The following is a 14477-nucleotide window of genomic DNA, read 5'->3' on the forward strand; positions in this document are numbered from 1 at the left end:
TATATATATCCGTATGTTGAGCTCAAAATGATAAGAAGAAAAATGTGGAAAACTTATCTTGTTTTCTTTTCTCCTCTACATATCATTTTCATCTATACTTTAGTTTTACTTTATGGGCAACTTCTTCATCTGAGCTGAAGCTCTGCACTCTCGCCCGAGTGCAGAGGCCGGGCCGTTTCCGGGGGTTTTTACCGCTAGGGGAGAAGGGATCATCTGCGCCAGGGCGATAGGCGGGTCCTCAATCTTCTAGGGCAGTGTTTACACGGCTGCTCCCGTCAGGCCTGAATTTCATACCTCTTGTTTATTTTAATTTCGGATTTACTTCATGCTATAATTTTTTAATTATTTGATAAATTCCCGACACTTATAAGTTCCACCAATTTCTCTTCATATGTGATAAGTTCCACCAATTTCTCTTCATATGTGAAGAGAAGTATTTATACAAATCCAATAAATAATATGTGAAGGAAGCATTTATACAAATCCAATATCATATGTGAAGGAAGCATTTATACAAATCCAATATATAATTTCCTTTTATAGTTTTGAATAATGATTGATTCATGAAAAAAACTATATTTTATTAGTAAATGGGTCCAAAACGAATAAGAGACAGAGAAAGTAAATAGTTACGGATGAATGATTTGTAGTTTGTGTTAGAGACTTTTTCCTTCTTTGATGTAAATTCAACATTTCGTTTAAGTCACTATGGTACTGTTTGGCAAGGGGTTAAGTGAGGGGTTAAGGAGACTTAACCCCTTCTTAACCTGCCAAACACAACAAATCTATATAAGGGTTAAAGTGAGTTAACCCTCCATAATTTGCCAAACATAAAAAATATAGAAGGGTTAAGTTAATCCCTCTAGAGGGGTTAAAATGAGTTAACCCCTCAAAATGAGGGGTTTACTAATACTCCTATTTAGATGGAATAAGAGTTAACCCTTCTAATTATAAAGAAAATAGTCAAAATCATTGTTATTCCCAAACACTAAAACTGATCATAAGTGTTAAAATAAAACTTATCTAACGGGTTAATAATTTAGTCATTCGGATTATCAAATGGGCTAAGTATATTAATCCTTCTCTTTAACCCCTCTTCATTAACCCTTTGCCAAACGGGGCCTATGGTACCATTTGACAATGGGTTAAGTGAGGGGTTAAGAAGACTTATCCCCTTTTTAACCCGTCAAAACACAAAAAATCTATACAATGGTTAAAGTGAGTTAACCCTCCATAATTAGCCAAACATAAAAAATATAGAATGGTTAAACTAACCCCTCTAGAGGGGCTAAAATGAGTTAGCCCCTCAAAATGAGGGGTTTATTAATACTCCTATTTAGAATGATTAAGAGTTAACCATTCTAATTATAAAAAAAATAATCAAAATCATTGTTATTCTCAAACACTAAAACTGATCACAAGGATTAAAATAAAACTTATTTAACGGGTTAATAATATAATCCTTCAGATTATCAAATAAGCTAAGTACATTGATCATTCTTTTTAACCCCTTGTTTTTAACCATTTACCAAACAGGGCCCACATGCATTATTTTCGTCCTAAGGTTGAAAAAACTTCTTCGAGTATATAAACACAGTGACGTGGGAAGCACATATATATACCGTACATTCCTCGGCATATATCGTCTCCTCCCATGATGTGTTGTTGGTTGAAATGAATCTTTGGAAGCAGAACTTGTGAGCGGCATTTATCGTTTTCTTGCAAGTTTGAATGACAAGTCACGAAACTCTTTCATAACACAAAGGCTATTATATATAGGAGAGGCACTAGAGGCACACTCTCCACCACATCTTCAACCACACCTTCCCTCCTACTACAGTGCACCGGGGCCCACTTGAGGTTTAAATTTTAAATCTCAAGTGGGCCCCGGTGCACTGTAGCAGGAGGGAAGGTGTGGTTGGAGGTGTGGTGGAGAGTGTGCCTCTATCATTTCTCTATAAGAGTGTGCCTCTATCATTTCTTTATTTATAGTTAGGGGTGTCCATCCGGGCCGGTCCGGAAAACCGGGCCCGGACCGGGCAAAACCGAAGCCCGGGTGCGGGAAATTTCCCGGACCGGGCAAAACCGAAGCCCGGACCTGGGTGACCCGGGCCCGGGCCTGAGCGGGCGGGGCTCCGGGCCGGGCCGTTTTTTTTTTCATTTTATTTTTTTTTTAAATTTAAAAAAAAAAATCATAAAATATACATAAAAATTACAGAAAATGACATAAATTTTTTTAATAACTTGAAATGACATAAATTACAAGTACAAAAAATTATAAAAATAAAAGATGATAAAAATAATTTTTTTATTAATAATCAGTAAATCCTTTACAAGTATAAATTTATTTTAAAATTCGTCGCATCACAATAGATGAGTAAATCCCAACTAGGTTGGTACCTACTCACCCATATCACAATCATTTGTAACTTTTTCCAAAATAATTCATTACAAATTTAAAGCTAAGAAATAAAAATTATAATTTTATGAATATTATCTAATCTTTATATCTATCTGATAGTTCTAAATCTTTAAATTTATCTTCAATTATAGCAATTCGATCGATACCTTGTGTTCGCTTCTCATACCTCCACCAATCTTGTAAGCACATCACCGCTTGTACAGTATACAGATCTAAGCATGTCCTGTGGTCGTCGATCAAACGTCCTGCTATGCTGAAGGCGGATTCCGAAGCTACCGTCGAAACATGCACTGATAGTAAGTCACGAACCATGGTGGAAAGTATAGGATATGAAACTGATCCATATACTCTCCACCATTACAAAATATCTAAAGCATTTCCTTGACATTTAACTAAGGAAGCAAAAAAAAATATTCATCTAATTCAGAAACCTCTAATCCTGAACCAATTCCAGATCCACCAGTTAGTTCAGCTATCATTGCATACCTATAAAAACTTACACTTTTACCTCGATCTGTGCTCGAAGCCGAAGGCGCTGAAGCTGTAGACTGTTGTGCAGCTACACCATGTCTAGCTGCATACTCATCATATAATGTTTGAAAATAATTTTTAATAGATAAATGATGAGAAGTAGCAGTAAGGGTGGAACCATCATCTAAGTCTATAATCTGTCCACCATACAATAACTGTAACAAACTTCGAAGACCAATATCCTTCAAACATGGATCAATAAGAACCCCCAAACCAAAAATATGAGGAATAGGCCTAAAATACTTATTAAATTTTCTCTCCATTTGAAAAATTATATTTCCAAAAATATCATCCATACGATATTTGGCAAAAATTTTTAAATATTTAAAATTTGTAAAGCAGCTAAAGTAATAGTTGGATAATAACAACCAAATAATAGCATAGTAGCATCATAAAAAACTTGTAACATCTCATTTAATTTACATATAATTGTCCATTCATCTTCACTTATTTCATAAGTGCTACCAGAGCTAGAACTAGAAGCATAAAAATTTATAAAATCATTTATAATTTCTTTATATTATATTGCTACACTTAACATTGCATATGTGGAATTCCACCTATGATCAACATCTTTTGGAATTAGTCTAGGCTTATAATTTTTTCTTTTACAATATTATTTCTATATTTTAATTCTCATTTCAGAAGCATTATGCATATTAACAACTATTCTAACCTTTTCTATCATGGGTTTAATTTTAGAAAATGCACTTTGAACAATTAAATTTAAAATATGACAGATACATCTAACATGAAAAAGGTCACCATGACATGACAATGACAGAGTTATTTAAATAAAATCAATAGCTACATTGTTATTACTTGCATTATCTAGTGAAAGAGAAAATATTTTTTGATCAATAATAAAATCAATAGCTACATTGTTATTACTTGCATTATCTAGTGAAAGAGAAAATATTTTTTGATCAATTTCTAGTTTCATAAGTTCTTCAATTATTAAATTTGCAATATTAATACCAGTGTGTGACTCTTTAATTGCAATAAAAGAAACAACTCTTTTAAACATTTGTTAATTTTCATCAATCCAGTGTGCTGGATACATAAATAACTAGTTTGCACTCTAGATGTCCAAATATCAGAAGTTAAAGAAAATTTACAGTTTAAATTTTTAAAATAAGAAATCATTTTTCCTTGTTCCTCCTGATAATATTTTAAAATATCACGTTGACAGGTTTGACGAGAAAATTTTGTAAATACGGGATAAAAACCATCTCTAAACAAATCTTCAAATTCATCATCTTCTACTAATTTAAAAGGTAGATTTTTAAGAACAATAAACCTGATTACGCATTTCCTAGCTCGGGCAGCGTCATAATTCCAACTACCGAGGGTACCAGAAGAGGAGGATTGGGAAATTATAGACTGTCGGATATCACATTGAAGATTCTGGCATTTGTTGTGTTTTTTATATGACGTTTGAGATGGTTGGTGCCGCTCTTATGATGAGCTTGGAAAACCTGGCCGCACAACGCACATTTTGCCTTCTGGGAGATGATCCTACCGTGTTCATCCTTGGTGACGTCTATCTTCTCAAAAAAATTCCACACATCGGATCTCGGCCTTTTAGGAGCTCTTGGTGCAGTAGATTCGTCGCCACCAGATTCATGATTAACACCGGTAGGAGGAGGAATTGTTGTAGGAGGACTCATCTCTGGATCGGTAGGATATAGGTTTTGCTCTTCATAATCAGATCCAGAAGTCATTTGATGGAAGTATTAGAAAATATAAGAGATTATAAGATAGTATAAGAGAGTATAAGATTGTATAAGAGAGTATTTGAGAGAAGTAAATGAGTTTTGTTGTGAGGAAATGAAGTGAAACCCCCCTCTATTTATAGAGGCAGCCCCCTAGGCAAATTAGCAAAAAACCCTCATATTCTAGCCGTTTTTTGACCGTTTTAAGGGGCAAATCGGTCAAATATGACCGTTTGGCCGGTCCGGACGTCAAAACGGTCAGTTTTCTGACCGTTTTGGTCGGGTCGGTTGCCCGGCCCGCCCGGCCCGACCAAATTCTGCCAACGATCACAAATTGTGACCGTTAGCGCCGGCCCAGCCCGGCCCAGCTCGGTTTTTTTCGACAACGGTCGCCCCAGGGTGACCGTTGTTGCCCGGGCCGAACCCGGGCCCGGGCCGCCCAGCCCGGCGTCGGTATTGTTCCGGGCCGGGCCCGGGCCATGGGCTTTTTGGACACCCCTATATATAGTGACTTAAGTGGGAACCTCATGTACTAATTTGGTGGAAGTATATATGATACCCATCAAAATGTTGTAGTGATTGTATCATTTTAAAGAGATTCCATGAGAATCATTTTAAAGAGATTCCATGAGAACACAAAAATAAAATAGCACAAACATGAACTCACCTTCCAAGTTTCCCTTGAGGTTGAATTGGTAGTAAAGAGATTGGGGTGGAATTTAAAAAATTCATAGGTGAAATTAGTGTTATTGTTTCAAACGGGAAAATATATTTCAAAATAATTCACCACCCTACCCGCCTTCCCCGGATAAAAAAAAAAGATAAAAATAAAAATATCAAAATATAAGAATAAATTTTGGCGTGCCTTGTCACCATAAAGACACAACGTGTTTTTGTGTACGTAGTTATCTTGTGGTGAATATTTGACTAACTAGATCTTAAATCTATATTTTGATTTTTAAAAAATGCTTACTTCTAAATTCCACATTCTTTGTGCACATGTTAACGTTTCATTTTTTGCTCTTGATAAACCTTTTTAAAACATGCAAAGCACATATTAAATCTTTTAAATTGATGGAAAATTAAAATACTTGAATTAAAAATAGCATATTTGCTCCTTTCAAGGTTCACTTTAGTAGAAAACAACACATGAAAGATAATGAGTAATATCGTTTTACGTGTGACGATATTAGGTGAAAGTTAAACACCAAACAAGAGATAAAAACTAAAAAAAATTATTATGTTCCAAACCAATTTTATTAATTATTTACTCCCTAAAACAAGAGGACTCATGGGAAAGAAAAGAGAAAGGAAGTATATATTTTGAAGAATTTAGTTATTTGGAGAAATATTCTTCTATAAGTATTAATAACGGATTTTTTATTGATATTAACAACAGAAATTTGCTTCCTCATAATTGATATACTTACTAACCATAGATATTAAAATTCAGACGTTAATGACTTTTAATAACACGTGTAGACGTTAATGACTTTTAATAACACGTGTTGTTTTTGTCCGATGTAAATCACGATCATTAATGGACCTTTTTCTGGTAAAGAGTTACTATTGATCGCGCTAGCTACTTAAAAAACAACCGGATATTGTTATATCCGGATAAAGTTGTGGTAAACACAATACAAATTATCTTAATTTGTTAAGGTATTTAAAATTCTTATTCTATAAAAGTTGCAGTGGATTGAGATAAGATTATGGTATTTATTCTAACTTTTATTCTTTGTTTATATATATACTCAAATTATCTCTAGTTAATTTCGATCTAATTTTCTAAGTTATAGATCTTTTTAGACAACAATGGCTGGATGTATCTTTTGATTTAATTTATTTCCATTGCGTGCTCTATATTTATTTAGATTATAATTTCTTACAGATGTAATTGTTTGTCGGAAAAAATTAAAGAAGAAATGAGAGGAAATGAATTTGTATTAATCTCCCTAACTGACTTAGGAAAAGAATAAATACAATCTCACTTTGTAATCTCTCTCTAAATGACTTAGAAAAAAATTACAATTTGTCTTATCGGTTTTCTGATTTACAAAAGAAAGAAAGATCGACAAAAACCTTCCCCTTTATTTAAAATTGGGTTCTTCTTGGCGGCGATGAGAGCTTGAATATTGTATCCCGTTGACGATCCGAGCACTTCAGTAACCAATCATGAACTTGGTTACTGAGTTGATTTTAGAAAGAAAATTCATCCTTTTTAACTGAAAATAATTCAGTAACCAATCTCCAAGTTTTTCAACTGAAACACAGTTCAAAAAGTCAAGGCAAATTACTCCAAAGCTTCAACAAAAGCCTTCACAAAAGCTCTAAAGAGTATCAACCTCCAAGATGAGCCCCAAAAAGATCCTTTTGTAGCTGACCTCTTAGCTATTTATAGAAGTTTAAGGGGTGTAACCGACCCCTTAAATCACTCCTTAATGAGGGTTTAATATCCTTAATAAGTGCAAATGGTTTTGGAACCGTTTAAAACGTGTTTGAATGAGTCAAAAGCGAGATTCACGTTCAGGAAATGACCTTCGCGTCTAACTAATGAAACGCGAAGCCGAGCTTCACGTTTGAAGCTTGGAACGTGGTAGTGAGCTTCGCGTTTTGAACTTGAAATGCAGAGGTGAGCTCTGCGTTTTGAGCTTAGAACACGGTGGTGAGCTCCACGTTTTGAACTTGAAACGCGAGGATAACCCTCGCATTTTGGTTTGAAGAGGTCGTCAATTTGTAATCTCTTTTTTCGAATATTGTAAGGATCATCATCTTGTAATCCTTGTATTCGACTCTTTGAAATATGGGAGTCGTCAATTTGTAACTCTCATATGTTGTTGTAAAGGTCATCATATCGTAACCTTCGTCTATTAATGTGGAAGTCGTCAGATTGTAACTTTCGTCTATTGATGAGGAAGTCGTCAGATTGTAACTTCCATCATCTATGCTTTGTGGGGACCAGCTATCCGCAGTAATTTTTAGACAGCCTACAGAACCCCCTCCAAAGTTTTTAAAAGTTTACGGTTGACTGGGATGAATTTTCAAAATACTTTGAATCTCAATTTTGATCTTGGAGTTGTTGATTCCACATTATGGAAGACTTGTTCACTACATCCGTTTTGAAGGTATCATGAACTTGGTTGAAGGGATTCGCTACTCAAGACCCGTGCAAGGGTGAGCATCATGCTTCTGCTTTTGAAACGCAGAGGTGAACCTCGTGTTTGTCTTCTGAAACGTGGAGGTGAGCCTCACGTTTGTCTTGTGAGACACGGAAGTGACCCTCGCGTTTGGAATTTGGGACGCAGGGATGACCCTCGTGTTTTGAATTTGGAACGTCAGGAGACCCTCACATTTTGAATTTGGAACGCGGAAATGACCCTCGCGCTTTGACAATGAACACTTGTCATTCTGTTGAAAAGAACAAGTTCGTGGGGGTTTAACTTTTAGAGGTGTGGTGTTAACATAACAGAAATTTGTGGACTTATCATCCTATTAAAGAGGATTGATAAGTTGATTTTATCATCAGAGGTGTAATGTTAACTTAATAATATTTTGCACTTGTGATTTGAACAATATTTTTGAGGACCTATCACTCTATTGAAGAGAGTTGATAAGTTGATTTGGTCATCAGAGGTGTATTGTTAACTTAACGGGGTTGTGTTGCGATTTGAGCAAGTTTGTAGATTTATCATCCTATTAAAGAGGATTGATAAGTTGATTTAGTTGTCAGATGTGTATTGTTAACTTGACGTGGTTGTGTTGTGATTTGAGCAACTTTATGAACTTATCATCCTATTCAAGATGATTGATAAGTTGATTTGGCTGTCAGAGGTGTATTGTTAACTTAACGGGATTGTGTTACGATTTGAGCAACTTTGTAGACTTATCATCCTATTGAAGAGGATTGATAAGTTAATTTGGTTGTCAGAGGTGTATTGTTAACTTGATAGGGTTGTATTGCAATTTGAGTAACTTTGTGGACTTATCATCCTATTAAAAGAATTGATAAGTTGATTTGGTTGTCAGAGGTGTATTGTTAACTTAACGGGGGTTTTGAAGACCTATCGCTCTATTGAAGAGAGTCGATAAGTTGATTCTATCACCAGAGGTGTAATGTTAACTTGATGATATTTTTGTAGACCCATCAGCCTATTGAAGAATATTGATGGGGGAATTTTAGAGGAATTAACTATCAGAGGTGTATTGTTAACTTGATAGCTTTTTGTGGACTCGACATCCTGTTAAAGAGGATTGGTGGGAGAATTTTGAAGAAATTAACTATCAGAGGTGTATTGTTAACTTGATAGCTTTGTGGTCTTATCATCTTATTTGATAAGTTGATTTTGGTGGTGGTGCACGTTGAAGTGTTTATAATATCAGAGGTGTTTTGTTAACTTGACAATTTTGAGAATTCGTTATTCTGTTCGAGAAATAATAAATAATCAACCCCAAGTCTTGACTAAGATTTAGCAGGAGAAGAAGGGAGCTTCATGATTTACACGGGTAATATTTCTTGAAAAATTTCACATTAATTGACATCATGAGTCTATCACATTTTTGATTAATAAAACAGCAAGCTTCACTCGAGTAGACTGACTCTACTATGAAGGGTCCTTCCCATTTGGGATTAACTCCATTGGGGATTATTTTTGTAGTTGACAGAGGTGTTTTGTACGTTGAACATGACAACTTAGAAAATTCGTTACTCTTAATCTAGTGAATTCCAAGTAACCAGCCCTCACTCCGTCTTAGGAGAATCTAGTGTTGAATGGTCAGTTAAGAAATCTGCCAAGGCTTGTCCTTTAATAGCCTTTCGAGATATAAATCGTATCTCGTGCTGCGATAATAGTATGGCCTATTTTGCGAGACAACAGTTCATTGAAGACGGCCTCGTCATGAGCATCCAGGCGAAATACCAAGATTAGGCATTCTTTCCTCTAGTTTTCTCTGACACACTTGTCTACTGCTGGTCATCAAGTAGATCAGGATGAACCCACATTATCTCTCCTTTCGGAGTACTAAGAGGTACCAACCCTTTATCTCTCTGACCATGCAGGTCGGTGTTTTTCAGATGTAGTTCTCCCTTAGGGATAAGAACAATGCCATCGGGAGTTGCAACGGGTGGGAAATCCTCAAATTGGACCGATATCATGTTGGTAGATACAGTCTTCTATTCCGGCTTTAGCTTGAATATTTCGACGTCAATCAAAGCCTGTAGGATATATCTAAATATGTAGCATCTCTTCGTTGAATGTCCTAACGTCCTATGGTAAAAGCAATAGTTTGGATCATCTACCTTTCCCACTTCTTTAGGCTTTTTAACTTCAGAGAGTTTCATCTTACCACTCTTCTGAAGTAACTTGAATAAACAGACCACATGCTCCTCTTTGAAGGAGTATTGCTTAGGTACTCTTTGCTGACCCGATGCTTTACCCTTGGTAGGTGTTGGCCGGGGATTGACTTCAGTAGTCATAGTACCTTTCCCTTTTGACCGGGAAGATTAGGCTTGGACCCATTGCGCATGTTATTTCTGCTTACTTTCTTCTTCACTTCAACCCTGACAACTATTTCTTGAGCATGTTCGCCTTGAGAAACTAGTTGTTTCTCGGAGCGGCACTCTATAACTCCTATTTGGGCTAGGAGTTGGGTTTGTAGGTTGTGTCGACAGGTTTCCACCAGAGTAGACTGTGTCATACCTGTCGAAAATCGAAGAACCATGCTTTGGAATCTCTCGACGAAGGCTTTAATGGGCTCTCCCTTCTTCTGCTTAGTGGCAAGAAGGATAGTGACAGAGACTTCTGTGTCGTCTTTGAAGAATCTTGACAGGGAGAGTCTCTCTAGATCCACCCACTTCTGGATGCATCATGCAGGAAGTTTCATGAACCATTCAAAGGCGACCATTTGAGGGTGCCAATGAACAATCGAGTTAGCATGACATCATTTGCTATTATATTTCTAGTCTGTGACTTAAAATAATAGATGTGTCGATTCAGTGATCTTGTGCCATCAAAAGCTTGTAGAGTTGGGACTTTAAATTTTGGAGGATAAGGGGATGCATCCTATTCGGCGAGGTAAGGCCTCACAACTCCCTCTTCTTGGAGCTCGTTTCTGTTAGCAATTGCATTGGGGCAAGCTTCAAGTTCTTCCATCTTAGCCGACTGATGATTCTGCTCATTCTCGGCTTCTTTCCCATCTTTAGAGGAAGATTCTATGTGGTGAGCTTCTTGATCTGAAGTCTCGTTCACTTTTCTTTCCCCTTTGATGAAGATGAATCTGTTCTTCAGGAGAATTTGTGCCAAGGCGACGAGTTTACCTTTTGAGACTTGGCATTGTCCACAACAATTTAGGCCATCAAGATTCGAAGTTCATTGATGGTCTCCTGTTGTGCTTTGAGCATGACCTATTGCTCATCAAGTCTCTTCAAGAGATCTTCAGGGTTTCCTGCCATATAGGCGGAGCTCTCATATTCTACAAAAGAAGTTGAGGATTGAGACTCTCCGATGGCTGAATGTTCATCGTCAGACTTAATTCCTTTATTCAACCTTCGATAATCGACATGATGTATGACTCCCTTTCGAGTCCGAGTGTTTTGATAGATTCCTTCAAATTCGCTCAAGATCTCTTTGACACTAGGAGATCGGTTCATCTCTGACTTATTAGAGCTAGGGATTGATGACTTCCCTATACTCACCTTGTTAGAAGTGACTCCAAAGTACTCTTCTTCCGAAGTCGTCTTCTTGTGGGAACATAGTTGTTTACTGGGTAAGGTGACATTTGTTAATCTACCGAACACCGATGGTTTGGCCGCATGTGAGCAGCATTGACATCCTGAGAGGACCGCAGGAATTAACCGTTCACATTAGCATGAACGAGCGACCTGTTGTACTAGTCTTTCTCTCGATATGAACTCTCTCAAGTCTGCTGTAGAGGCTCGGGATGAGTTACTCACTGAATGTGAGGTTTTGGAACCCTCTGCCTATGATTGGACAGAACTAGTTCTTGGTGAACATGAATTGTGTTGAGATTCCTTGAATTCGTGGACTTCTTATGTCCGCCCATCAGTCTAGTCGTGCCCCTGGCTGGGGTGTCCGAGGGGAGTAGACGACCCTAGGCGGGGTTCGGGGTAGCGCCTCGAAGGTCTATAGTATACATCAGGTCCTGTATTGAGTTTTATTACTTGGACCCAAATCTGTTATTTGGACAACTGAACATGAGGGTCACGTTTGGGCAACTGAACGTGAGGGTCGCGTTTGAGAGTGGGGACACGAGGGTCACTTGCAACCCCCTTCTGAACGTGAGGTTCGCGTTTTGATTGAGTAACGCAAAGCTCAGATTCGTGTTCAACACCGACTCGAGGTTCGCGTTTTATCTATGGAACGCACTATTGAGGGTCACGTTTAGCTTGGCTTTAGCGAGGGTCATGTTTGGGTACATAAACGCGAGGTTTGTATTCTAAAATAGAAGTGCAGAGCTCTTGTTGAGACTCACAAACGCGGGGCTCTCGTTGGTTGGAGGATCGCTTTTCTCATAGTTATGCCCGTCATAAAGACCTTCTCCTTCGTCGAGCATGGTTCTTCTTAGTCTGATTTAAGGCTTTTATAGTGACATAATCATCTGTAGTGATCAAGTTAGTCATGACAATAGGCCTCTTATGACCCGATACCTTTTGTTTTGGGCACAGGTGTAAGGCTTCTAACTCGATTGACGAGTTGAATTCGACCTAAATCTCCCTCTTCTGCGGATGGGCTGTATGAACAGCAAAATCCAAAGGAGAGACGTTCCTTTGGCGAGTCAAGAGAAGAAGTCTCCTTGGAGACTTTGCGGATCTTGCACATAGCCTTGGGGCTAAGGGATCCGGAGGAGAGAAACTCCTCGTACTTGGCTTGATCGAATTCTACAGTAAAAGTTTTAACCGTCGTTCCAGCGAGGTTGGTGTCGGATTGCGTCACCACTTCTTCATCGGTGAAAAAGCTATTCCCTAGAAGAGTTGTCATCTTTTGTTTGTTGGAAAAGATTAAAGAAGAAATGACAAGAAATAAATTTGTATTAATCTTCCTAACTGACTTAGGAAAAGAATAAATACAATCTCTCTTTGTAATCTCTCTAACTGACTTAGAAAAAGAAATTATAATTTCTCTTATCGGTTTTTCGAGTTTCAAGAGAGAGAAAGATCGACGAAGACCTTCCCTTTGTTTAAAACTGAGTTCTTCTTGGTGGTGATGGGAGCTTGAATATTGTATCCCCTTGACAATCCGAGCGCTTCACTTCGTGGAACATTAGTCTATTCCTCTTGACTTGATGTCGGGAAGAACTTGCAAGGTAAGTTTTGAACTCTTAACGAGTTTAAGAACTCTAGACGAGTTTAAAAACTCTATAAAAGAGTTGATTTTAGAAAGGAAATTAATCCTTTTTGACTAAAAATAATTCAATAACCAATCTCCAAGTTTTTCAACCGAAACACGGTTCAAAAAGCTAAGGCAGATTTCTCCAAAGCTTCAACAAAAGCCTTCACAAAAGCTCCAAAGAGTGCTGACCTTCAAGATGATCCCCAAAAAGATCATTTTGTAGCTGACTTCTCAGCTATTTATAGGGGTTTAAGGGGTGTAAGTGACCCCTAAAATCACTCCTTAATGAGGATTTAATACCCTTAATATGTGCAAAACATTTTTAGAACCGTTTAAAACGTGTTTGAATGGGTCAAACGCGAGATTCGTGTTCAGGAGATGACCTTCGTGTCTAACTAATGAAATGCGCAGCTGAGCTTCGTGTTTGAAGCTTGGAACGTGGTAGTGAGCTCCGCGTTTTGAACTTGAAACGCGGAGGTGAGCTCCGCGTTTTGAACTTAGAACGTGGTAGTGAGCTCCGCGTTTTGAACTTAGAACGTAGTAGTGAGCTCCGTGTTTTGAACTTGAAACGAGGGGATAACCCTCGCGTTTTGGTTTGAAGAGATCGTCAATTTGTAATCTCTTTTTTCGAGTGTTGTAAGAATTGTCATCTTGTAATCATTGTATTCGGTTCTTTGAAATATGAGAGTCGTCAATTTGTAACTCTCATATGCTGTTGTGAAGATCGTCAGATCGTAATCTTCGTCTGTTGATGTGGAAGTCGTCAGATTGTAACTTTTGTCTGTTGACGTGGAAGTCGTCAGATTGTAACTTTCATCATCTATGCTTTGTGGGGATCAATTATCCATATTAATTTTTAGACAACATACAATAACCTTTATAGTATTTGACAATTGCGGATGCACTTCTTACAGCTCTATTTGTGCGGATAAACTCTACAAGCGAATTGTTTTGACTTTTAATAGAGTCAAAAAAAGCTTTGAGGAGACACAGAGATTCTTTCGTAGCTCTATTGGAGTGAGTATAGACCATTAATTGCTAAATTTTTTTATTCTTAAATGAGTCGAAAATTAAGCGAGGGAGTGAATCCGGACCTGGGCAAATACTACAAAGGAGTTTATCCACATAAATATAAGATCTATATTAACAATTGGGCGATATTATAAGGGGTCTGGTCTATTCATAATTAACTCTTTTATTTATCGCAAAAACTATGGTCCCTATTATTGAACCACATGAAAAGCATAATCTCCACTTATCCTAGTTGCACAAATACAGCATATCCTCATTCGTCAAGTACGGTCCCAACACCTGCAAAATAATTGACAATTTGCCCAACAAAAACACGCACCCGATTCCGCCTCAACTCTCTCCAAAACCCTCAACTGTTACAGTGTCAATGCCGTAATTAACTCCCAACTCCAGTGCCAAATTACTACCCTCCCCTCCGCACCAAAACCCCAG

The sequence above is a fragment of the Asparagus officinalis genome, chromosome 7 (genome assembly GCF_001876935.1).
Source record: "Asparagus officinalis chromosome 7, Aspof.V1, whole genome shotgun sequence".
NCBI lineage: Eukaryota > Viridiplantae > Streptophyta > Magnoliopsida > Asparagales > Asparagaceae > Asparagus > Asparagus officinalis.